The sequence below is a fragment of the Macaca fascicularis genome, chromosome 4 (genome assembly GCF_037993035.2).
Source record: "Macaca fascicularis isolate 582-1 chromosome 4, T2T-MFA8v1.1".
Classification (NCBI taxonomy): domain Eukaryota; kingdom Metazoa; phylum Chordata; class Mammalia; order Primates; family Cercopithecidae; genus Macaca; species Macaca fascicularis.
In genome coordinates, this window is record NC_088378.1 from 536,680 (window position 1) to 563,468 (window position 26,789).

Here is a 26,789-nt window from a genome sequence, read left to right on the forward strand (position 1 = left end):
TTGCCTTTTATAAATAATTTAATTCAAATTATCAAAAGCCTCTAGTAGATACACATTGTAAACATTTATTGCACAAACATCAATGCTGTCACTCACTATCAGAGGCATTGGGGACACAGTGATAAGACCTGGTTCATATTTCTCTTACAGTGTCTGTATGAGGATTCTCCAAAGACTCAGAACCAATAGGATGTATTTGTATATAGAGAGATGTGAAAGGGTTTATTAAAGAAATTGGCTCAATTATCGAGACTGAGAAATCCCACGCCTGGCTATCTGCAAGCTGGCGAACCAGAGAAACTGGCAGCATGGCTCAGTCCAAGTCTGAAGGCCTCACAACCAGGTAAGCTGATGGTATAACCCTTGAAGTCCTGAAAATAAGGAGTTGGGTGTGAGGGGTTGCAAATCAAGTCCCTGGCTCGAAGAGAAAGACAGTGATTTCTTTGCCTTTGCCTTTTGGTTCTATCTGGGTTCCATTCAGTTGGATGGTGCCTGCTCACACTGAGGCTGATCTGCGCTTAGTCCACAAACTCCTAGGCCAGTCCCCTCCGGAAACATCCTCACAGACAAACCCAGAAGTAATACTTTACCTGCTGTCTTGATATCCCTTAATCCAGTCAAGTTGACACCTAAAATTATCCCAATGTCTCAACTAAAAACTGTAGACTATCCCATTTCGGAACTACATTTTTTCATCTTTATATATACTAGGTGTATTCTTTTTCTGAAAGATTTCCCATTTTGGAGTTTTCTGTTTATATAAAGTTGTGTATCTAGGATTTTCTATAAGGTTCTCACCTCCCAAGGTTTATAGGGAAGTTCTACAAATTGAGGAATGATTGATGGCACATAATTAGTGTTTCATGATTTTTTTTTACCACCTTCAGCTAACATTGTTTTAATCCAGTGTTGCTGTAGACTTTGAACATGGTCTCAGTTTTGGAGTCAACATGACTTAGTCCAGAATGTGCTTGGCACGTGGCTCCTAGAGCTAACCTGGCTACTGATTATGTGGGTAGCTTTTATAGATCATTCAGGCACATTCCTTGTGTGAAAAGAAAACCTTTGATAAAGATTAGAAGTATGATGCATTCTTAAGAGTTAGCCTTGAAGAGTCCAGTGAGAAGCTGTTCTTATGTAGAGACTTTCTCTTCATTACTGCCTGCAAGGGGATTGGAAGTATCTGATGATATTATAAATGATTGATGGAAAACTGCTTGAGAGGTTGGCCATGACTCCATTTATACACACTGAATGCGTGTAGATGTTTGGATTTGTCTTAATTATCAGACAGATGGCATAAATACTTTCTGGCAGTCTGCTCAGGGGGGCTCTGCTGACTGGGGAGGTTAGACACAAACTCAGCCTGTGGCTGCCGGGTACCACTCATGCCTCCGTATTTCCCATGCAACCATAGCTCCTGCTCTAGTCACAGTGACTTTGCAAGCCTAGCCAAGAAGAATGTAGACAACTTAGTAGGAAAATAGTATTTCTTACCAAAATGTCTCGGCCAAGCACAGTGGCTTACGCCTGTAATCCTAATACTTTAAGAGGCTGAGGTGGGGAGATCACATGAGCCCAGGAATTTGAGACCAGCCTGTGCAACATGGCAAAACACCCTCCCTACAAAAAATTAAAAATTAGACAGGGGTGGTGGCACACGCCTGTAGTCCCAGCTCCTCAGGAGGCTGAGCTGGAAGTATCACTTGAGCCCAGGAGGTCGAGACTGCAGTGAGCTGTGATTGCACCACTGCACTCCAGCCTGGGTGACAGAGCAAGACCCTGTCTCAAAAAAAAAAAAAAAAAAAAAAAAAAAGAAGGCTCAAATACTAGCTTGATAGTGTTCCTTTTTCTGCGTTTCTGTACCTGTTAACCTGGGTGAGCGCTTCATGGCCCCAAAGTGTATTAACATGCTTTCTGATTCTAGGTCTCTCATTCCTTGTATTTGTGAATTTCAAACTGTAAATGGGAGATTCTCTGTATCAGAATTACATAGAGCACTTGTTCAAAATGAACTCCTAGGTCCAACAGACCTATTGTCTCAGCCTCTGGGCTAGAAATCCCAGGTGATTCTTACACGTACACAATTTGAGAACTTCTTTAACTCCTCATCAGTCAGGTTCAATCAGAGAAACAAGCCCTAGGAGACATAAAAAGAGATTTATTTCAGAGTTTGGCCTCACATAAGAGGAGCTGATTAGATGATCTTTATGAGCCTGTTTCTATTTGGTCTAAGAGCCCCATAGCACAGGCTATCGAAGGGGCAATGGTGTGAATGGAGGAGGGTCAACAGGCTGGATTGGGACCTGGGAATGTGGGGGACACCTGTGGCAGTCCCGCTGCCTTAGACCTTTCACGTCAGTGATCAGGTACTGGCCTCCTTTGTCATGGCCAGACATGCACCTGGCCCAAGAGCTTGGGAGAAGTTGCAGAAGGGCCTGGCAGGAGCTTCAGGAGCTGGGAGCCCATGTGCAGCCCATGCCACCAGCTGAGTCAGCAGGTAAAGAACACGCATGAGCGGTGACAGCCCATCATGCTCTGCTCAGCAGCACAAGAACAGATGGCTGCTGCCTCACTGCACCTTCTGCATCTTAGGCTCCCTTGTTTGAGTGCGAACCCACCAGAGTTGTTCAGTACCCATCAGTGGTCTTCATTACTGCATGAAGTCCAAGTCTTTCTTCTTTGCTTTGTGAAATTAATTCAAACTTAAAGCTGTTGGAACGTTAAATTATTCTGAGCCTTGAAAGAAATGTGGCTATGCAGCCTGAGTCATGTGGGGCATGCAGGTGCGACTTCTGCCTTTTTTCCCCCTTGTAAATAATTAAGACAAAAGGGCACCAGATATAAGACCCCTCAAATCACTCCTCCTCCTCACAGAGTAGTAAAGCAATCTTGAAATGAGCGGCAATCTGTAACCAATCAAATTGCTGTGGCGAATGCACTGGTCTTGTATGGAAAACGTGATCCTGCTAAAATTTCTAAGTGAAACCTTCTCCACTTTGAAACATTAACCTTACTGGTTCAGAGTCAGTGCTTCCAGGGGGCCATTCTCAAGCTTTGCGCTCAAATTAACTCTCTACTTGATCATATTTTCTAAATCTTATTATTTAAGGTTGACAGTTTTCAGATCCCTCTGTGGTATCCTCGCCTCCCCACCCAACTCCCTACCTCTTCGACATACTTCTTCAACTGGCTGGGCTGCTTTATTAAGTGGGTGTGATATTCTCATTCTTAATACAACTAACATTGTCTGACTTCGTGTACTGTCCCCTTGAGCTTTATAAATCATACTCTTAAAGTCCAGATCAAGTTTTATTTTATCTATTGAGATTTTCCCAACTTTTTTAGATTTCATGAATTTCTTCTGAGCTTCTATTAACTTGACACTTATAGTTTATGTTAAATATGAATGCAGTTGTTTGCTGTTATTTCTTAAATACTGTCCCTCCCATTTACTTTTCTTATATACACATTACACAAAGTTTGGACACATAGGAGGCGCCTAAACCTATAAAGAGACATGGAACTTGCTAAAGGATCCAGGAGTGATCCGCTTGTTGGCGTTGATTGAAAATCCTTCTTGCTACCTGCTTCTGATTGTGAGAGAAACATGAAATCTGTGAGCAGGACAAACTTCTTTCCCTCCCTCCTCTGGAGTTCCTAGCGGCAGGCCTGGGTCTCAACTTGGGAAGGAGCTTCAAATCCTTTATTTCAAGTTGTCACTTCTTTGGAGGGGTAGTAGCTCTGTCCATGGGCAATGTGGGATGTTGGAGGAGCCTGAAGGCAAGTGAAGTTAGGAATACAAGTGTCTCACCGTCGAGTTCCACTCAGCAGGACGAAGAGTGTGGGTGCATTACATCACCCACAGGATCGCTGCTGATTTATCTGTTAACATACCGTGCCTGTTTTCTCCCTAGACAGGGAGGGTCCATAGTGTATGTGGATGCATTTCAAAACAGCCACTTTGTATGGCCACTATGTCCAATGAAAACAGAGGCCCGTGGCCCCACTCTTGCCATGAGCACCCTCCCAGCCAGGCTCTACTCTTGAATGAGTTAACTTCCAAGTTGCTCTCCCTTGTCTGAAAGGCTCTTGGAACTTGTGGATCATCTTTGAAAAATATTTCTATAATGGGAAAATATTTTAAAAACAGCATGGGGTGTGAGCTGATGTCCACAGGGCTGATTGTTAGAAGGTATAAGTGATCGAAAGTGTGATCCTCCCACTTTGTCCTCAAGCCGACCAATGGCCTGACCTCTTCTGCAGTGAGAACCTGCTGGAGAGTTGGCTGAGATTCAGGAAATCAAGGGACCTTCATTCTTCAACAAAAACCAGGCTCCACATCAGCCTCCAAGAGGCCGCCAGGTGGCAGTGTTGACCCATCCTGCCTCTGAGAACCATAGTTTTCTAATGCTCAGAAAACTGCTACCACAGTTTTCTAGTGCACAGACTTTACTGAGTGACTAGGAAGGGGCCTTGAGTCTGATCATAAATCCTGTTTCATAACCTGGAAGAAGGTACACCTTGTGTACCAGCTATTCCTCAGATCAAAGTGGAAAGGACAGGAGACAAACTGAGCAAAATTGGTAGTAACCTATGCTGGAGGTATCCTAGGTGTGTGTAGGGGTTGGGAGGTGGGTGGGTGGGGGAGAGGGAAAGGGAGGCGGGGGAGAGAGAGAGAGGGAGGAGGAGAAGGAGGAAGAGGAAGGAGAAAAGAAGAAGAAGGAGGAGGAGGAAGAGAAAGAAGAAGAAGAAGAAAGAGGAGGAGGAGAGAAGGGAGCAGGGGACTGGTTGTGGTAAGAAGAAGAGGAGGAGGAGGAAGAAGAAGGAGAAAGAAGAAGAAGAAAAGAGGAGGAGGAGAGAAGGGAGCAGGGGCCTGGTTGTGGTTTGGAGAGACAAAAATCAGAACACAGAATTTTTTCGGAGCTATAAACTTTTATAAACAAGGAAAATAATGGGCAGAGAATACATTAAAGTGCTCTGTCCGGGTTGCTGACTAGTGGCAGAACAGATTAAGACTCAGTGTTTAGTTTTTCTGTTTTTCTCTCTCTCTTTTTCTGGGTTTTCTTTGTTTTGTACTATCGAGTTCTTATTTCTTTTACTTCAATAATTTTTTTTTTCAAATGAATCTAGATGTTATGATGATCTGAGGACACAAGTTGATAAATGCAATTGAGATTCTTGGTTGAAGATTTTGTGTAGGTGATATTAGTAGAAAGTATCCACAAAGTCATGGAGCAAGATCTCAGATTTACAAAGTTCTAGGTCCGCCTCGACCTTCCAAAGTGTTGGAATTATAGGAATGGGCCCCTGCGTCTAGCCTTATATTGACATTTTTCACTTACATTTTAGAATTGATTGTTGAGAACCCCTTGAGTGACCTAGAAGGTCAAGAGACTGCTAATCTGTCTGTGATCTGTTTAATATTTTTTTCTCCTCACTGAAAATGCTAAGAACATTCATTGACAAAAACTGGAGACACTGGTAAGCTCTTACCTCTCTCATCCCATGGGACTGCACCAGCCTGTCTTACTGCTTCCTGGGAAGTTCTATGCACAAATTCTCTGGGACCTTCTCAGGTTAGGCAAGACCTCCAGAAGACCTGCCAGCCATCTTGCTCCTGAAGTTCAAGGCTCTGAAAGCCTTAAATGTCATGAAGCATGAAGCATTTCCAGGAAATTTGTGGTTTCCTCCTGAAACTTCTCAAGGATAACTTTTTCTGAAAACTGCTTACAGCAACTTGATGGAGAACAGCATTTCCGAGGGCCCAGAGGAAGGATCAGAGAACAAGGACAGGGATAGGGAGATTTGGTCATGACAGTCAGAGGCCCATATGGTCTGCAATACTCCTTTCTGGAGGCTCTAACGAATATGAATAATCGAAGATGCCATCTGCATAATGAGAGCATTGGACACTAAAATATAACTTTTCCGAGAAGTTGAAATTTGCTTATTTATGTTGTTTATTTAGGGGTATGGTTGGGATATTTTATTCAGACACTCAGTGTGCTCAATTTTTTCATTTTTTCAGCAGTATTTCTGGAGCTCATATTATGTTCTAGGCACTTTCTGAGTCCTGGCGATATAGCAGTTAATAGAGAAATGAAATCCCTGCTCTCTTGGGATGCAGAGCAGACAAATACACCAGAAAACCTCAGAGGGCTATGAGGAGAATTCTGAGTGTGAGGTGCAGGTAGTGGGCGGGCTTCAACTCTAGACCATGGAAGAACTGCACTGAGACTTGAATAACAAGAAAAAACAGTGATGAGAGCAAGGGTCTTGGCATCATCTCTGTGGCAGGCACTGGGGATGCAGCAGCAAACAAAACAGGGAATAAGCCCTCCTCTCAAGGTGCTCACGTTATATTCTAAGGGGGAAAGAAATACAGTCAGTCAAAGTGAAACTGTGTGTAATCACGCATTTGAGACTCTGAGACACTCAGGGTGCTGGGGGAATCGAAGCAGGCAGGGTGGGAAGCAGGGGCTAAACTTTGAACAGGGACCACTGGAAGGTGATGGGCTTGGAGGGATGAGGGAAGATTGACAATGCAGACAAAAGCCAAAATAGACAAATGGGATCTAGTTAAACGAAAGAGTTTCTGCACAGAAAAAGAAACTGCCATCAGAGTGAACGGGCAACTTACAGAATGGGAGAAAATTTTTGCAATCTACCCATCTGACAAAGGGCTAATATCCAGAATCTACAAAGAACTTAAACAAATTTGCAAGACAAAAATCAAACAACACCGTCAAAAAGTGGGCAAAAGATATGAACAGACACGTCTCAAAAGAAGACATTTATGCAACCAACAGACACATGAAAAAATGCTCATCATCACTGGCCATCAGAGAAATGCAAATCAAAACCACAATGAGGTACCACTGCACACCAGCTGGAATGGCGATCATTAAAAAGTCAGGAAAAAATAGGTGCTGGAGAGGATGTGGAGAAATAGGAACACTTTTACACTGTTGGTGGCAGTGTAAACTAGTTCAACCATTGTGGAAGACAGTGTGGTGATTCCTCAAGGACCTAGAACTAGAAATACCATTTGACTAGTGATCCCATTACTGGGTATATACCCAAAGGATTATAAATCATGCTACTATAGAGACACAGACACATGTACGTTTATTGTGGCACTATTCACAATAGCAAAGACTTGGAACCCACCCAAATGTCCATCAATGACAGACTGGATTAAGAAAATGTGGCACATACACACCATGAAATACTATGCAGCCATAAAGAAGGATGAGTTCATGTCCTTTGTAGGGACATGGATGCAGCTGGAAACCATCATTCTGAGCAAACTATTGCAAGGACAGAAAACCAAACACCACATGTTCACACTCATAGATGGGAATTGAACAATGAGATCACTTGGACACAGGAAGGGGAACATCACACACTGGGGCCTGTCGTGAGGTCGGGGGAGGGGGAAGGGAGAGCATTAGGAGATATACCTAATGTAAATGACGAGTTAATGGGTGCAGCACACCAACATGGCACGTGTATACATATGTAACAAACCTGCACATTGTGCACATGTACCCTAGAACTTAAAATATACCTATACAAAAAAAAAAAAGATTGGCAATGCAGGGCCTGGGAAGGATCTTCTTGCAGGTAGAACAGAAACAAAATGACACTTCCCTCCATTCTAAGGCAAATAACCTAGTGGTTCTTCTATGTGACTCAAGAGTGCAATTGAAATCCTAACCCTGAAGTCATTTTGTAGAGGCCTCAAGCTTCTTGTTGTGAGATGTTTCCTGGTTCCCTTCAGAAAAGGGCTCTGACGGGGTTTAGCAGAGCTATTGCTGGACGACTTGGCATGAGCACGTCTGGATACATCAGAACTTTGTCACAAGAATGGGTTTTAGTTTTAAATTCCTTAAATAACCAACAATTGGGATATGGTTAAGTAATTTATGAAATGTTCACTACATTAACTATTTTCTGGCCATTAAACGTGGTGGCCGTGAAGACCTTGCAGCAACATGTCAGAATATTAAAGCAGAACATTAAATGAAAATCAAAAGGATACAACATTGTACACACTGACTGCAGGTGTGTGAAAACATAAAAATGCAGAAGAACAACATCCAAACTAATGTAGTGGACTGGCCCCCTATAAATTAACTAGTGGACTGGTTCACTTTATTGATCATTTTAGGACAAGATTTTATACATTTTGGAATTCTATATTTAATAGCTCCTCTTGAATTTTTGCATGATTTTAAAAGACCAACCAAACTTCTTATAATGTTTAAGTTTGATTGTGGCAGCAATCTAGCGATCAATTTAATGAAAAATATCTAACTGGAAACTTTGAGTTGGTAAAAAATCTGTTTGATAGATTATTTCACTTTTAAGTAGCCTTTTGCTATCAATAGATACATCTGATCATCTCCTAATTAGTAAATAATGAAAACTATTGTTTTCACAAGTATGAACAGGCCACACATTTTCTGGGGTGGGTTGCTGGCAGGAGGAAGATGCTGACTTGCTGACTGAGGAGTATGAGCCCTGTCAGTGCCGCTTCTGTACGTAAACACTGTTAGTTTACATGATGGCCTCACCAAAATAATATTCTGATTTGTCTGCTTGATTATGAAAGTGCATAATTAGCAAGAAAAATCTGAGACTTTTTAGACAGACATAGACAAAACCTCTGGTTGTCTCGAGAAAACCCAGAAAGCACTTCTCTCAGGCTTCATGAAGGGGAAAAGGAGTTTTAACCTGTAGCACACATTACAAAAACCTAATACGGCAAATGATACTGAGAAGTGGAGCGTTTCACTAAAAAATATCGGGCTAATAAATGCTTAGAGCCAATATGTAAACACACACTCACACACACGCAGGAAAAAGCTGATGGGAAACAACTAAGCCCCTTTTTATTCCATTGGAAGCTGTGAGTAATGCCAAATGTTCACACTTGAAAATGAGACACAAACACGTTTTCTCTCATGTTTTTCACAAATGTGAAGAAACGATTATCAGTCAAGACTTGTCAGAAGATTTGGTATAAGTTTGAGGGCATATTTACTTTCTCTTATCACTTTAACAAGTCTATGTTGTTCCCATGTCCCTTATAAATCTGCTAGAAAAATAAGTTTGGAATTTCAAAGTAGAAAAACCTTGGAAATGAGATCTTCTGTGGCTTGAAGTTTACACCCAGCCTGGAGCTAGGCCCTCCACATGCATCAGCACATCTCATTCTTGGGTGAAATTTTAAAAATTGATATGTACTATTTGTACATATTTATGGGGTACGTGTGATATTTCGTTATTGCATAATGATCAAGTCAGGGTATCTGGGATGTTCAGCACCTTGAGTTCATCACCTTTCTATGTGTTGGGAACATTCCCAGTCCTGTCTTCTAGCTATTTTGAAATATGCAATACATTGTTCTTAACTACAGTCACTCTACTGTCGAACATCAGACCTCACACTCCTTCCATCTAATTGTCTGTTTGTACCCATTAATCAACCTCTCTTCTCTCCCCCACACATACCACCTTCCCACCCTCTGCTAGCGACCATTCTACCTTCTACTCAGCACATCTCTTTCTGACTCTTCCATCTGATGTGGGTAAGGGTATAAGTGCATCTGTCCTGAATTAGAGTTGTTTTCTAGAGGGCACAATCTATCTTTGTTTATCATTTAAAGTGTCCAGCATGCTTTGATTTATTACTAAGCATGAGCTATTTTTTACTTGAATTTCTATAATGCTTTGTTCATTCATTCGTGTTTTTTATTACGGAAATGTCAAATAAGCCCCTTGTATATTTCACCCACTTCAGTAACTATGGTAATCTTATTTTATTATCCTTGTTTATTTTGGAGTAAATCCTAGAAATCCTATAATTTCATTAGTAAATATTTTAGTGCTCCTAAAAGATAATGATTGCATTTAAAAATATAGTCACAGTATCACAATTGTACCTTTAAAAATTAACTGTAATCCTTCAACATTCAATACGCAGTCCATGTTCAGATTTCCTTGATTGTCTCATGAAGGTAGTATTAACATGTCATTCACATCTGGAAACAAGCCTCTTTCTCTCTTTCTCTGTTTCCTTGAAATTTACATGTCAAAGAATCCCAGTCGTTTGTCATGAAGAATCCTCCACATTCTAGATATAACTGATTGCATTCCTGTAGTTTCCATCCTGTCTTTTCCTATAAATTGTTAGTTAAATGTAGAGGCTTGATTAGATTATGTTCACTTTTTCATCAATAAAGCAAATTCTGTTCATATAAATCTTATCATTGCTTAGATGAACAGATTAGATCTGTTTCCTTTTCTCTTTTCTTTTCTTTTCTTTTTGAGAGAAGGTCTCCCTCTGTTGCCCAGGCTGGAGTGCGGTGGTGTAATCATGGCTCACTGTAGTCTCTGCATCCCTGGGCTCAGCGGTCCTCTCACCTTAGCCTCCTTAGTCGCTGGAACTACAGGTGTGTGCCACTATACCTGGCTAATCTTTGTACTTTTTGTAGAGACAGAGTTTCGCCATGTTGCCGAGGCTGACCTCAAACTCCTGGGCTCTAGGGATCCACCCCCCTCAGCCTCCCAAAGTGCTGGGTTTATAGGCGTGAACCACAGCACCTGGCCTAGACCTGTTTGTATTGGTTAATGATAATGTACTAGAAGAGAAATCTTTTTGTGATATGACGTATCTTGAAGTATCATTGATTTTTGAGTTTGTGTCAGTATGAGATAAACTTTAGTTTCTAAAAATGGCCACAAACTTTCTTCAGATCACAGAATCACAGATTTCAACTTGGGCAGGACTTGAGCGTCTCACTCCTGTAGGATCCCTTTCTACCTTCCTGGAGGTACGGTCACCTGTGCTTTGCATGACCAAGTCCAGGATGAGGACCTAGTTACAGGCAGACAGGCCCCTGGTAAAACCTCTCACAATTTTCCAGCTTTCCCTTCATGGCTTTTTTCTTCTAGGGTTGTTGTCTATTTTGTTGTTGTTGTTGCCTGTTTGTAACAGGTTTCTATTCTATCGTGTTACCCTCCTCTGTGTTAATAATATAAATACCTAACACATTTTCTAGACTATCTAGCCCTTTAACCGAGGTTTTTATTTTTTCTTGTTCTTGTAATTCTTTTTACAGCTAAGCCCTTATACTTAACACTCTCTTTTCTATGCTACTGATAGTTAACACCTTGATTTGCATACTTTATTCGAGGGATAATAGTAATACTGTATTGCGAGTAGTCTCAGTCACCTCTGTGTCATCTTTCCTGCTGCTGTGTTGAGACTATTTTGGGGAGTATGCCTCAGCGACAGCTGTGAGCCACATTTAACCCACCAGCTGAAGTCTTGCCAAGTGCCCTTCATGTTCCCGCGTGTGCAGATGGCTCTGCCTGAGACCCATGGCAGCAGCAGGGTATATGTGACTGGGGCGTCTTCTGGGGAGGCTCAGGTGGTCCAGGTTCCCTTTTAGAAACTTCAGAGTCAAGCTATTCGTAGTGATGACTCTTGCACGCTCCAGCTGCCTGGCCTGTTCCCTACCCATGGGGGCTCAGATCCCTGATGGCCTTAAAAGGAGAGGGCTTGAGAAAAATGCCACCCTGAGTCAGGGTGTGGGCTGCACAGGCCAGCAGCTTGTCTCTGAGAGTGATGCCAAGGGAGTGGTTTGCATGAAAGAGAGAGGGTTCTCCAAGACATCAGCCTCAAAATAGCCTGGCCATCCTGAACTTCCCTTAATAGCCTGCCACAAATCAATCACCCACAATCTAGGGAAAGCCTTTGTAAGCCTATTTGGACATTAGGCTTGTGCCACCTTGAAGAGCAATTGAATTCCACCTATTATTCTGAGGCATAAGATATTTTTCTGTCCTGTTTTCCTAAAACTAAAGCTATCTTTAAGTTTTGAGGGTATCCTCTTGCCTCTGTGGCCTGGGAATGGTGGAATGTGATGAGAGTGACGGGGTGGCAGCTGCACCCAGGATGCTGACTCGGGGTCACTGTCGGCTTCAGTTGATGTGGCCACCACACGTTAACCATGTGACATCAGTTTCTGGGCAGAAGCTAAGTGTCTTGCCTTCTGCAGTAGATTTTATCTCAAAGAATTGTCCAGAAAAGGAAAAGCCTGTTTATCTTAACTTCCTCTGTGACTGTATTCCAAAATAAGCTTCCATAGGAAAAACATTCCATGCAAGTATGGCAAATGGCCTGGGCTAGGCCACTGCTATTCTCCTTTCCTTTAGAGAAGTACAGCCGTGTCAAGTGTGTGTCCCCGAGGATTGCATTAAGGAAGACTTTAAGAAGAGTTACAGATTGGAAGGGAATTTATGTGATTTTTCCCTCCAGAATGCATCTGAGGGGGGCTCACTCAGCAGGTACATGGTCTTGGGTCCTCAGAGAAATCCTGGGTTTTCCAAGGGGCCCTGAATGTTTATAAGACATCAAGTTAGAATGGGAGTCCAGGGGCGATATGTTGGAAAACCTAACAAGAACTGGAAATTTACAAGAAGTAAGGTGCAAGGGCTGAGGAGACGTGCTGTTTCTTTACTTTTGCAGAACAGCTGTGCAGCCAGTCCCTGGGATGGGCTCCTGTCTGGGGGTGTGCACTCACAGGCTGCCAGAGTGAGCAGTGGAAATGCAGGTTAGGCTTCTCCCCTTGCTGCTCAGGCCGCTGTGCTCCATGCAGCCTACAGGAGGCAGCCCAGCTCCTCTGCTACATGTACTGTCAGGGGCTGGTCACCTCCCCTCACTTTTAAGGGTCTCTGACCGTCACTTTTCTGGCAACAGCAAGTTGTTATCGTTGCCCAAAGATACTGAAGTGGTTGTAGGCTCTGGAATCCAAAAGACAGAGAATCAGGCCTATGCCATCTCTTCCTGTCTGTGGCCTCAGGCAATTATTGGAAGTCCCTAGGCCTTGCTTCCTCACTTACAAAATGTGGATGATAGTACCTTCCTCATAGGCACCCAGTGAAGAATACGTGAGATAATGTTTGTAAAGCTCTTGTTCCAGTGCCTAACACAGTATGTCCTCAGTGAATCACAGTTATTCCTGTTACGCCTTACATGCTATTCTCTCTGCGGGGACCCACAACCGCTGCACCCACCCCCAGCTCCCATGTGCCTGGAAACTCATATTCATCTTTCAAACGTGAGTCAGGTTTTGACTCAAGTGTGCCTCTCTGTGAAGCTGCCTCTGATCCCGTCCCCCACCTTCTTTTTCTCCGTCCATTTCCTAAACCTAACCCTCACTTTGCAAGCCAGAGAGTAACTTCTGACCCAAATGTCCATTCGAGTCTATTATTCACTAGAGGGTAAGGACCTCCCTATCTTTCTCCCATTGGCTCTAGCTCCATGGCTACCATTATTGCATACTAACTATTTGTTAAAAGAATGAGTTCAATCAATTCAGTGGTGTCTTGTGAATAAAACTTTGGCTGGCAGCGATAAATGTCTGATTCTTGAAGAATCCATTGTCACTAAATGCAGTTTTGGAGGAAGAACCTTCCAAATACACGGTGGGCAGTGGGAGGAGATGAAAGGGATTTTTGTTAAAAAATGAGGAACCACGGGGCTACCATCTCCTCCCCGCCCAGTGGGAACTTGATCTCCATATTAAGTATTTGTTTTCTGAGCTTTGGTGCCGTGCTTTGCAGCTGACCAGTGTCCTCCTGGGACCTGATGTGGCTTTTTCCCTTTGTCTGACTAGACACCCTGTTGGCCTTCCTGGAGCCTCCAACCCCTGGCCACTCTCCAAGGTCCCTTGCAGTCATTTGGCTGCAAATAGCCCTGAGATTCAGACCCTACTCTTCTCATCCTCTGCCTCTGTTTTGCAGTTAAAATTCTAAGTGTGCAAAATTTTATAAATGACTCCACATAACATGATGACTATATTTTCAGGTCCCCAAACTGAGCTCACCAATGAAGGATTGATTTCCGATCTATGAACTGATTAAAGGACAACACTTATAAAGTTACAAATATTAAATCAGATTTAATAATGTACTTTTAAAAATGTGTATGTAGAATATGATTTAAATTTAGAACCATTTCAGAATATTTACAACATGGTAACCACACAGGTCTTGCGGTTATTCAAGCTTCAGTAATTCAGATTTACAGATTGATACGGTTTGGCTGTGTCCCCACCCAAATCTCATCTTGAATTGCAGTTCCCTTAATCCCCACATGTCATGGGAGGTAATTGAATCGTGGGGGTGGATACCATCATGCTGTTCTGGTGATAGTGAGTGAGTTCTCATGAGACCTGATGGTTTAATAAGGGGCTTCCCGTAACCCCTCTGCTCTGCGCTTCTCTTTGCTGCCACCGCGTGAGGAAGTATGGGTTTGCTTCCCCTTCTGCCGTGACTGTAAGTTTCCTGAGGCCTTCCCAGCCCTGCAGAACTGTGAGTCAGTTAAACCTCTTTCCTTTATTAATTACGCAGTCTCAGGCATGTCTTTATTAGCAGCATGAGAATGAATTACAGTAAAATGGTGCCAGGTAGTGGGGCACTACTGTAAGATATCCAAAAATGTGGCTTTCACAAATGTGTAACAGGCAGAGGTTGGAACCATTTGGAGGGCTCAGAAGAAGACAGGAAAATGTGGAAAAGTTTTAAACTTCCTAGAGACTTGGAGGGCTTAGAAGACAGGAAGATGTGGGAAAGTATGGAACTTCCTAGAGTCTTGTTGATTGACTCTGACCAAAATGCTGATAGTGAGATGAACAGTGAAATCCAGGCTGAAGTGGTCTCAGATGGAGATGAGGAACTTGTTGGGAACTGGAGTAAAGATCTTGCTATGCAAAGAGGCTGGCAGCATTTTGCCCCTGCCCTAGGTATCTGTGAAACTTTGAACTTGAGAGAGATGATTTGGGGTATCTGATGGAAGAAATTTGTAAGCAGAAAAGCATTCAAGAGGAAGCAGAGCATACAAGTTTGGAAAATTTGGCTGGGTGTGATGGCTCATGGCTGTAATCCCAGCACTTTGGGAGGCTGAGGTGGGATCACTTGAGGTCAGGAGTTCAAGACCAGCCTGGCCAACGTGGCAAAATCCCATCTCTACTAAGAATACAAAAATTAGCTGTGAGTTGTGGCACACACCTGTAATCCCAGCTGCTCGGGAGGCTGAGGCAGGTGAATTGCTTGAACCTGGGAAGTGGAGGTTGCAGTGAGCCAAGATTGTGCCATTACACTCCAGCCTGGGTGACAGGCGAGACTCTATTTAAAAAAAAAAAAAAATTGGAAAATTTGCAGCCTTATGATGCAGTAGAAATGAAAAACCTACTTTCTGGGGAGAAAGTCAAGCCCTTGGCAGAAATTTGCATAAGTAATGAAAAGCTGAATGTTAATCACTAAGACAATGCAGGGGAAATGTCTCCAAGGCATGGTTTCATTGGCTAGGCCCAGGGGCCCTTGGTGCCCTGTGTCCCAGCCCCACCAGCCATGTTTTAAAAGGGGCCAAGATATAGCTGTGGTCATTGCTCCAGAGGGTGCAAGCCCTAAGCTTTGATAGCTTCCATGTGGTGTTGGTCCTGCTGGTGCACAGAGGCAAGAGCTGAGGTTTGGGAACCTCTGCCTAAATTTCAGAGGATGTACAGAAAGAACTGGATGTCCAAGCAGAAGTCTACAGCAGAGGTGGAGCCCTCATAGAGACCCTCTGCTAGGGCAGTACAGAAGGGAAATGTGGGGTTGGAGTCTCCACACAGAGCCCCCACTGGGGCACTGCCTACTGGAGCTGTGAGAAGAGGGCCACCATCCTCCAGACGAATGAAAAAGGCTCCACTTTTTTTTTTTTTTTTGGAATGGAGTCTCACTCTGTCACCCAGGCTAGAGTGCAGTGGTGCGATCTCTGCTCACTGCCAGCTCCACCTGCCAGGTTCACGCCATTCTCCTGCCTCAGCCTCCCAAGTATCTGGAACTACAGATGCCCACCACCACACCCGGCTAATTTTTTGTATTTTTAGTAGAGATGGGGTTTCACTGTCTTAGCCAGGATGGTCTCTATCTCCTGACATTGTGATCTGCCCACTTTGGCCTCCCAAAGTGCTGGGATTACAGGTGTGAGCCACCACACCTCGTCAAAGGGCTCCACCTTCTTGGGAGGAACCACATCTATCTTTTTATTCCTGTCCTAGAACAGCCCTAGGAAGTATTGAAATCATTGCCTCTTTCCTATAGCCATTGCTCCTTAATTCCTAGTTCAGATCCTAGTATCAAGCCTGGAGACTCCAGTAATATCCAAGTCTCCTGGTCTTACCCTTGCCCATGCTCCAGAAAGTAAGGGGAGTGATCTGCCTTACATGCAAGTATGACTATGACCCTGCCAGTTCCCTCTTTAACATTATTAATTGCTTTTTAATTCACTTAAGAATATTTACAGACAATGAAATAAACTCTTTTAGGTACAGTTCTGTGTGTTTTGACAGATGCATACAGTTGGTAACTACCATCTCAATCAAGATATATAATAGTTGCTTCACCCCACAAAATTTTCCTCTGCACTTTTGTAGTCACCTCCTCTCCTAATGCCCAGCTCTTGGCACACTGATCTGTTTTCTGTTCCTCTAATTTTGCCATTTCCAGAATATCATAAATTAAATCATACAGCATATCATTTTTTTAAAAATTAAACTTTTTATTTTGAGGTCATTGTGGATTCACATGTAATTGAATACAGAGAGACTCCATATATCCTTTATGCTTCCTCTCCTAGTGGTAACATCTGGCAATCAGATTCTGACATTAGTACAGTCAAGACACAGAAAATTTCCACCAATACAAGGATTCCCTATGTATCCCTTTTATAACCATACCCGATTCCCTCCTTCACCCTTCCTTAAACCTTGGAAACCACTAATCTGTTCTCTATTTCTATAATTTTGTCATTTCTAGATTGTTATATAAATGGAATAATATAGTATGTAACCTTTTAGGATTGGCTTTTTTCACTCAGCGTAATTCCCTGGAGGTCCACCCAAGTTGTTGAAAGTATCTATAGTTAATTTCTTTTTACGCTAAGTAGGATTCCACAATATGGAAGTACTGCAGTTTTTTAGCTCTCCTCTGCCAATATACACTGTTTCAATTGCTGTAGTGTAGAAGATGCCTTGAAATTGGATAGGCTGATTGCTCTCACTTTATTCTTTTTCAAAATTGTTTTAGCTATTTTATCTTTCCATATAAATTTTTGAATGATCTTGTCTATCTCTGTAAAAATATTGCTGGGATTTCTTAGCAACCATGTGAACCCTGTATATCAACTTGGGGAGACTTCACATTTTTACTATGTTCAGTCTTCCAGTCCTTGAACGTGGATCTCTATCCATTTATTTAGGTCTTCTTTGGTTTCTTTCATCAGTATTGTGTAGTTATAGCACACAAATCCAGTACATGTCTTAATAGATTTACACTTAAGTATTCCCTTTTTTTTCCCCCTTTTTCAGACAGAGTCTCGCTCTGTCGCAGGCTGGAGTGCAGTGGTGCGATCTCAGCTCACTGCAACTTCCGCCTCCTGGATTCAAGCAATTCTTGTGCCTCAGCCTTCTAAGTAGCTGGGATTACAGGCATGCACCACCACACCCAGTTAATTTTTGTATTTTTAGTAGAGACAGGGTTTCATGATGTTGGCCAGGATGGTCAACTGACCTCCTGACCTCGTGATCCACCCGCCCCGCCTCCCAAAGTGCTGGGATTACAAGTGTGAACCACCACGCTTGGTCAGTTTCCATTTTTTGAGTGATTGTAAATGGTATTGTATTTCAATTTTTGGTCCATGTGTTTATGGCTGGCATATAGAAATATAACTGATTTTTGTATTTTTGTTTTCTATCTGTGACCTTGCTGAACTCACTTACTAGTTTTAGGATTTTGTTTTTATAGGTTCCTTGGGATTTTCTATGTAGACAACCCTGTTATCTGCTAAAGAGAACAATTTTACTTCTTCCTTTGCAATCTGTATTTCTTTCATTCCCTTTTCTATCTGGACTGCACTGGCAAGACCTTCCAGCACTATATTGAATAAGAAGGGTGACGGCAGACACCCTTGCCTTGTTACACAGTCTTCACTGTGTTGAATAAGAAGTGTGATGGCAGACACCCTTACCTTTTTCTACAATCTTAGGGGGCCAGAATTTAGTCTTGCACCATTAAGTATGTTACCTCTAGGCTTTGTGTAGATGCATCTTATGAAGTTGAAGAATGTCCCCCTCTATTTCTATTTTTTTCCGAGAATTTTATCATAAATGAGTGTTTGATTCAGTCAAATGTTTTTTATGCATCAATTCATATGATCATGTGGCTTTTCTTCTTAAGTCCGCTAATATGGTGGAATATATCCACTAACTTTTGAACACTGAACCAGCCTTGTATTTCTAGAGTAAACCCCACTTCATCATAGTGTATAATTCTTTCAATACATTGTTGATTTATGTTTGCTAATATTTTGTTAAGGAAATTTCTGTGTATATTAATCAGAGTTATTTGTCTACAGGTTGTTTTTTTTTTTTTTTTTTGTAATATCTTTGTCTGCCTTTGGTATGAGGGAGATACTGGCTTCATGAAATAGAGAAGTGTTTCCTCCTCTTCCATGTCCTGGAAGAGATTATGTAAAGCTGGTGTTAATTCTACTTTAAATATTTGGTAGACTTCTCCAGTGAAACCATCTGGGCCTAAACACATCTTTTTAGGGAGTTTTAAAATTGCAAATTCAATATTAAGAATTATAGGGCAATGAAATGATCTATTTCATATTGGGTAAGTTGTGGTAGACTGTATTTTTCAATAATTTGTCCATTTCTTCTAAATTATATTTATGTGTGTAGAGGTGTTCATAGTATCCCCTTACTGTGCATTTGATGTCGACAGGGCTTCTAGTGATATTCCTTGTTTCATTTCTGATAGTGGTTATTTGTAGCTTCTCTCTTTTTTTTCTTTGTCAGTCTTACTAGAGGTTTAACAATCTTATTGATCTTTTCTAAGAATAACCTTTTTGTTTCATTGATTTTTTCCTATTATTTTTCTGTTTTCAATTTTATTGATTCCTGATTGTTTCTTCATTATTTTTTCCTTTCTGTTTGCTTTGTGTTTATTTTGCTCTTTTTTAGGTTCTTGGGGTGGGAGCTTTGATTATTAATTTGAAACAAATAGAATATGTTTCTGACCACAGTAGCTGGGATTACAAGCAAGCACCACCACGCCTGGCTAATTTTTTATTTTTAGTAGAGACCAGGTTTCTCAATGTGGGTCAGGTTGGTCTCGAACTCCCAACCTCAGGTCATTGGCCAACCTCGGCCTCCCAAAGTGCTGGGATTATAAGCATGAGCCACTGCACCCAGTGCATGTGTCTTTTTGGTAGAATGAATTGTTGTCATTTGGATACATACCCAGTAGTGGGATTGCTGGGCCAAATTGTAGTTCTGTTTTAAGTTTTTCAAGAAATCTCCAAACTGCTTTCTATAGTGGCTGAACTAATTAACATTCCACCAACAGTGTATAATCATTCCTTTTTCTCCACAGCATCACCAGCATCTGTTGTTTTTTTGACTTTTTAATAATAGCCATTTTGATTGGAGTGAGATGGTATCTCATTGTGGTTTTGATTTGCCTTTCTCTGATGATTAGTGATATGAAGCATTTTTTCACATTTGTTGGCTGCATGTCTGTCTTCTTTTGAGAAGTGTCTTTTCATGTCTTTTGCCCATTTTTTAAATGGGGTTGTTTTTTGCTTGTTCATTTGTTTAAGTTCCTTATAGATTCTGGATATTAGACTTTTGTCAGATGTGTGGTTTTTGAATATTTTCTCCCATTCTGTAGGTTGTCTGTTTACTCTGTTGATAGTTTCTTTTGTTGTGCAGAAGCTCTTTAATTATGTCCCACTTGTCAATTTTTGTTTTTGTTGAAACTGCTTTTGAGGACAGAATTACAAGTTCTTTCCTAAGACTAACGTCCAGAATGGTGTTTCCTAGGTTTTCTTCTAGGATTCTTGACAGTTTGAGGTCTTACATTTAAATCTTTAATCTACCATGAACTAATTTTTGTATATGGTGAAAGGTAGGAGTCCAGTTTCATTCTTCTGTGTATGACTAGACAGTGAACCCAGCACCATTTATTGATTAGGGAGCTTTTCCCCATTGCTTATTTTTGTTGACTTTGTTGAAGATCAGATGGCTGTAGGTGTGTGGCTTTATTTCTGGGTTCTTTATTCTGTTCCATTAGTCTATGTGTCTGTTTTTGTGCCAGTGCCAAGTTATTTTGGCTACTGTAGTATTATAGTATAGTTTGAAGTTGGATAATGTGATGCCTCTGGCTTTGTCCTTCTTGCTTAATATTGCTTTGGCTATTTGGGCTTTTATTGTTCCATATGAATCTCACAATAGTTTTTTCTAGTTATTTGAAAAATGACATTGGTAATTTGATAGGAATAGCATTGAATCTGTAGATTACTTTGGGCAGTATGGCCATATTAATGATATTGATTCTTCCAGTCAATGGGTATGGAATGTTTTTCCATTTGTGTTACCTATGACTCCTTTCAGCAGTGTTTTGTAGTTCTTCTTGTAGAGATCTTTCACCTCCTGGTTAGAAGTATTCCTAGGTATTTTATTTTCTTTGTGGCTATTGTAAATGAGATTATGTTCTCGATTTGGTTCTCAGCTTGAATGTTATTGGTGTATAAAAATGCTACTGATTTTTATACATTGACTTTGTATTCCAAAACCTTACTGAAATTGTTTATAAATTCTAGGAGCCTTTTGGTGGAGTATTTGGGATTTTCTAGGTATAGAAACATATTATCTGCAAAAAGAGATAATTTAACTTCTTTTTTTCCTATTTGTATGCCTTTTATTTTTTTCTCTTGCCTGACAGCTTTGGCTAGCATTTCCAGTACTACGTTGAATAGGAGTGGTGAGAGTGAGCATCCTTATCTTGTTCCAGTTCTCAAGGGGAATGGTTCTGGTTTTTTGGCTATTCACTGTGTCATTAGCTGTGGATTTGTCATAGACAGCTCTTGTTATTTTGAGGGGTGTTCCTTTGATACCTAGTTTCTTGTGGGTTTTTTATCATGAAGGGATGTTGGATTTTATTGAAAGTTTTTTCTGTGTCTATTGAGATGATCATATGGTTTTTGTTTCTAATTCTGTTTATGTGGTGAATCAGATTTATTGATTTGTGTGTGTTGAACCAACCTTGCCTCCCAGGAACAAAGCCTAATTAATCATGATGAATTAACTTTTTGATGTGCTTTTGGATTCAGTTTGCTAGTATTTTGTTGAGAAGTTTTGCACATATGCTCATCAGGGATATTGGCCTGCAGTTTTCTTTTGTTGTTGTTGTTGTGTCTTTATCAGGTTTTGGTATCAGAGCGATGCTAACTTTGTAGAATGAGTTAGGGAGAATTCCTTCCTCCTCGATTTTTGGGAATGCTTTCAGTAGAATTGGTACTAGCTCTCCTTTGTACATCTGGTAGAATTCAGCTATGAATCCATCTGGTCTGGGGCTTTTTTGTTTGATAGATTTTCAAATTATGGATTCAATTTTGGAACTTAATATTGGTCTGTTCAGGGTTTCATTTTCTCACTGATTCAATCTTAAGAGATTTTGTGTTTCCAGGAATTTATCTATTTTTTTTTCTAGATTTTCTAGCTTGTGTGTGTAGAGGTATTCATAATAGTCTCAGAGGATCTTTTGTATTTCTGTGGGATTGGTTGTATAACATCACCTTTGTCATTTCTGATTTGTGTCTATTTGGATCTTCTCTCTCTTTTTCTTTGTTAACCTGGCTAGTGGTCTATAATCTTGTTTATCCTTTCAAAGAATCAACTTTTGGTTTAGTTGAGTCTTTGTATGGATATTTCAGTCTCAATTTCATTCTATTATTCTCTGATTCTAGTTATTTATTTTCTTCTGCTAGCGTTGGATTTAGTTTGTTCTTGTTTTTGTAGTTCTTCTAGGTGTCATGTTCAATTGTTAATTTGAGATCTTTCTTTTTGAGGTAGCACTGCAAATGTTCCTCTTAACAGTGCTTTTGCTTTTAAAATCTCCCAGAGATTTTAGTATTTTGTGTCTGCTTTTATTTATTTCAAAGACTTTTTTGGTGTTTGCCTTAATTTCATTGTTTACCCAAGAGTCATTTAGGATAAAGTTGTTTAATTTCCATGCAATTTTGTGACTTTGAGAGGTCTTCTCACTATTGACTTCTATGTTTATTCTACTGTGGTCTGAGTGTAAGGTTGGTATAATTTTGATTTTTTTGAATTTATTGAGACTTGCCTTCTGGCCAAGAATATAGTTTATCTTGCAGAATGTTTGGTGTGCAAGATGAAAAGAATGTATATTGTGGGTTGATAGGTGTATTCTGTGAATGTCTATTAGGCCCAATTGGCCAGGTGTTGTGATTAAGTCCAGAATTTCCTGGTTAGTTATCCACATCTATGATCTGTATAATGCTGATAGTTGGGGATTGAAGTCCCCCACTATTATTGTGTGGCTGTCTAGAAGTACTTCTTTTATGAATCCTGTTGAATTGAACTCTTTATCATTACGTAATGGCCCTTTGTTCTTTTTAACTGTTGTTGGCTTAAGGTCTGCTTTATCTGATATAAGAATAGTGATCCCTAATCTTTTTTGTTTTCCATTTGCATGGTAGATTTTTCTGTAACCCTGTGCTTTGATCCTATGGGTGTTGTTACATGTGAGATGGGTTTCATGAAGATAGCAGATAGATGGATCTTGTTTTTTAATCCAACTTTCCACTCTATGCCTTTTGAGTGGGGTGTTTAGAACATTTACATTGAACACGAATATTAATATGTGAGGTTTTGGTCATTTTGTGAAGTTCTTAGCTGCTTGCTTTGTAGTTTTGATTGTGTGGTTGCTTTGTAGGGTCCATAGGCTATGTACTTCAGCATGCTATTTTGGTAGCCAGTATCACTCTATTGCTTTCGCGTTTAGACCTCCTTTAAGGATCTCTTGTAAGTCTGGTTTAGTGGTAATGAATTCTCTTAGCACTTGCTTGTTGGGAAAATATTTTATTTCTTTTAGCTTAGTTTGGTGGGATATGAAATTCTTGGTTGGACTTCCTTTTCTTTAAGAATCCTGAAAATAGGCCCCCAGTCTCTCCTGGCTTGTGAGATTTCTGCTGAAAAGTCCACTGTTAGCTTGATAGTGTTCCTGTTGTATGTGATTTGACTTTTTTCCGCAGCTATCTTCAAGATTTTTTCTTTAGGGTTGACCTTGGACAGTCTCATGACTCTATGCCTTGGTGATATTTGTTTTGTATAGTCTCTCACAGGTGTTCTCTGGATTTCTTGTATTTGCATGTCTACTTCTCCAGCAAGAATAGGGAAATTTTTTTATTTTTTATTTTTTTTTATTTTTTGAGATGGAGTCTCACTCTGTCGCCCAGGCTGGAGTACAGTGGCGTGATCTCGGCTCACTGCAAGCTCCACCTCCTGGGTTCACACCATTCTCCTGCCTCAGCCTTCCCAGTAGCTGGGACTACAGGTGCCTACCACCACACCCAGCTAATTTTTTGTATTTTTAGTAGAGCCAGGGTTTCACCGTGTTAACCAGGATGGTCTCAATCTCCTGACCTTGTGATCCACCCGCCTCGGCCTAGGGAAATTTTCTTGACTGATTCACTCAAATATGTTTTCCAGATTCTTTACTGTTTATCCTCTCTCAGGAATGCCAGTAATTTATAAGTTTGGTCTATTTGCATAATCTCATAGTTCTTGAAGAAGTTGTTCATCTTTAAAAATTCTCTTTATTTTGTATGACTGGGTTAGTTCAAAAGACTGGTCTCCAAGCTCTGAAATTCTTTCTTCTGCCTGGTCCAGTCTATTGATAAGACTTTCAATTGTATTTTAAAATTTCTTAAGTGAGTTTTCAATTCCAGAAGGTCTGATTGATTTCCCCCTTTGGAAGATGTTTGTCTCTTCCTTCATTTCATGGATTGCTTTGAAAGTTTCTTTGTGTTGATTTTCAACCTTGTCTTAGATTTCATTCAGCTTCCTTGAAATCCATGCTTTGAATTCTTTATTTGTCATTTTTGAGTTTCCATGTTGGTTATAGACCATTGCTGGAGAGCTAGTGTAATTATTTGGTGGAATCACTATATTCAAATTTTTCATGGTGCCATAATTCTTGTGCTGGTTCCTTCTCATCTGGAGATGTTGGCACTTCTAATTTTTGTAATTATTTTCATCCAGGATTCTTTTCTCTTTCTTTTCCTATAGTATTATTATTATTTTTCTTTCCTTTTCCCTTTACCCCTCTCCCTAGGGGTGCAACTGTAGAGAATGCTGGGTGGGGTCTTTTGCCTTTATTTCTATAGCCCTGTGCACTTCTTTCAGGTTTTATATTGGGCTGTGCAGTTCAACCTACAATCCAGTAGATGGCACTTATAGGTAAGAACCAGCAGCAGCCAACGTGACTGGGTCTGTACTTGATCCTTCCTTTTTTTTTTTTTTGAGAGGAAGTCTCGCTCTGTCGCCCAGGCTGGAGTGCAGTGGCTGGATCTCAGCTCACTGCAAGCTCTGCCTCCCGGGTTTACGCCATACTCCTGCCTCAGCCTCCCAAGTAGCTGGGACTACAGGCTTGAGCCACCGCGCCCGGCCTACTTGATCCTTCTTTACTGGCCGAAGCTCACCATTGCCTCAGGCAATGGGGTGACTCTGGATTACACAGTGGTCTGAGTCCCTGCTCAGCCCTAGGGAGTGAATGGGGGCCACAATGGGCAGGGCTGGACTGGGCAGGTCTGCCTACAGGTCCACCAATGGCAAGCACAAGCATCCTTTTACTTTCAATCTGCCTATATCATTGTATTTGAAGTGAGTTTCTTATAAAAAGTGTTTATTTGGGTCATGCTTTAATTCACTCTGCCAATCTCTTCCTTTTAACTGGTTTATTTAGAGCATTTACATTTAATGAAATTGTTGATACATTAGGTCTGAAGTTGCCATCTTTTTAAAATTTTCTGCTATTTCTCTCTGTGTTTTGTTTTTCTGTTATCCCTACCTTCCTATACATTTCTTGAATATTTTTGTTTTACAGTTCCACTTTGATTTATGTATTGCACTGTTTATCTCTTGGTGTAGCTTTTCTACTTATTACACATAACACAGTCTATCTGTGTCAGCATTTTACCAGCTCCCATGAAAAGTAGGAAAAAAGGTGACCTCCTTTATGTCACCTCACCCTCCTCATTTATAATTTAGTAATCATAAATATTTAATAATAATATGTTTAATGTAATTGTCTTAAATATTTCCTCTGTGTGTATTTACAACCACATCAGTTAGGGTTATAATTTTTGCTTCAACAACAAACATAATTTAGAATATTCAAGAGGAGAAGGAAAATGTATCATATTTATCTATATTTTTACTATTTTCCTTGTTCTTTTTTTCTTCCTAATGATTGAGAACATGTATCAGAGCAGTCTGAGCAATGTGAGATATGAATTTTTTTTTTTTTTTTGTGAGAGAGACAGGGCCTTACTCTGTCACCCACACTGTAGTGGAGTACAGTGGCATGATCATAACTTATACAGCCTTAAACTCGTGGGCCCAAGTGGTCCTCCTGCCCCAGCCTCCGGAGTAACCAGGACTACAGGCATGTACCGTCATGTCAACTAATTTTTATATCAATCTTTCCTTCTTTTCTTTTCTCTTCTTTCTTTCGTGGAGACAGGATCTTGATCTTACTGTGTTGCCCAGGGTGGTCTTGAACTCCCACTCTCAAGTGACCCTCCCACCTCAGCCTCCGAAAGTGCTAGAATTATAGGCATGAGACACCATGCCTGGCCTGATATGGAAAATATATCAGACCCAGAGAGACATGAGCATGAAACTCCAGTCATGTCCCCTGCAGCCATACCTGGGTGCAATTTTTAAAAGGCATTTTGATTCTTTTTCCTTTCTTCTAGTTTCCAGGCTAACTGATAAATTACCTGAAATGTTACCACAAGTTGCACAGTGTAACTCTCATCCATAATCTTCATGTTCCTGGAATTTGTGATACAAAGAAAAATGTATAGCCAACCGATCACTTTTGTTATTTTAATAAAGCAAAGTAAATTCTTGGTAAACAACTTAAGGACAGCACTTCTTTTTTCCTTTTACAAACCACTTGTAGCTACTGTTAATTGGAGCATGTGTCAGGGCAAATTACATGTGTCTCCTGGGCTTCAGTCCTCAGCTTCAGCCAAGATAAACTCCCTACTTACATTAATTTTGCCTCAGTTTTTTCCTTTAGGTTGACATGATCTAAGATTCTTTCTTTTATTACTTCTTATCTGTTTAGAAAACTTCCCTCAGCCATTATTTTAGAGGAGGTCCGCTGGCAACAAATCCTCTTACTGTTCTTTCATGTGAAAATATCTTCAAGTCCCCTTCATTCACCTTTATATTTTCTCTGGATAAATAATCCTGGGTTGACAATTCTTTTCTTTGAGCACATGAAAAATATTGTTACTTCCTTCTGGCTCCCTGGTTTCTGATGAGAAATTCCATATCATTCAAATTGTTTTCCGTTATAGGTAGGTGTTATTTCTCTCATTGCTTTCAGTATTTTTTCTTTGTCTTTAGTTTTCAAAAGTTTAGTCATATCATGCTTTCGCAAGGATTTCTTTAGGTTTATCCTATTTGGAGTTAACTCAACATTTTGAATCTGTAGATTTATGTCTTTTGCCAGATTTAGAAAATATTCATCCACTATTTATTTGACTACTTTTTAAGTCATGCCTTCTTTCTCCTCTCTCTGGGACTCCAATAACATAAATGTTAGACCTTTGATTGTGATCC

At 40.7% G+C, this 26,789-nt stretch overlaps 1 long non-coding RNA gene across 1 annotated transcript in view; it reads left to right on the forward strand.

Moving 5' to 3' along the window:
- Positions 1 to 150: 150 nt before the first annotated feature.
- The window catches only part of LOC141410022 (uncharacterized), a 54,682-nt gene continuing 28,043 nt past the window's right edge, over positions 151 to 26,789 (forward strand). Inside the window, exon 1 of the long non-coding RNA XR_012433251.1 lies at positions 151 to 343. This is a non-coding gene — a long non-coding RNA (uncharacterized lncRNA). The remainder of the gene's footprint in view (positions 344 to 26,789) is intronic.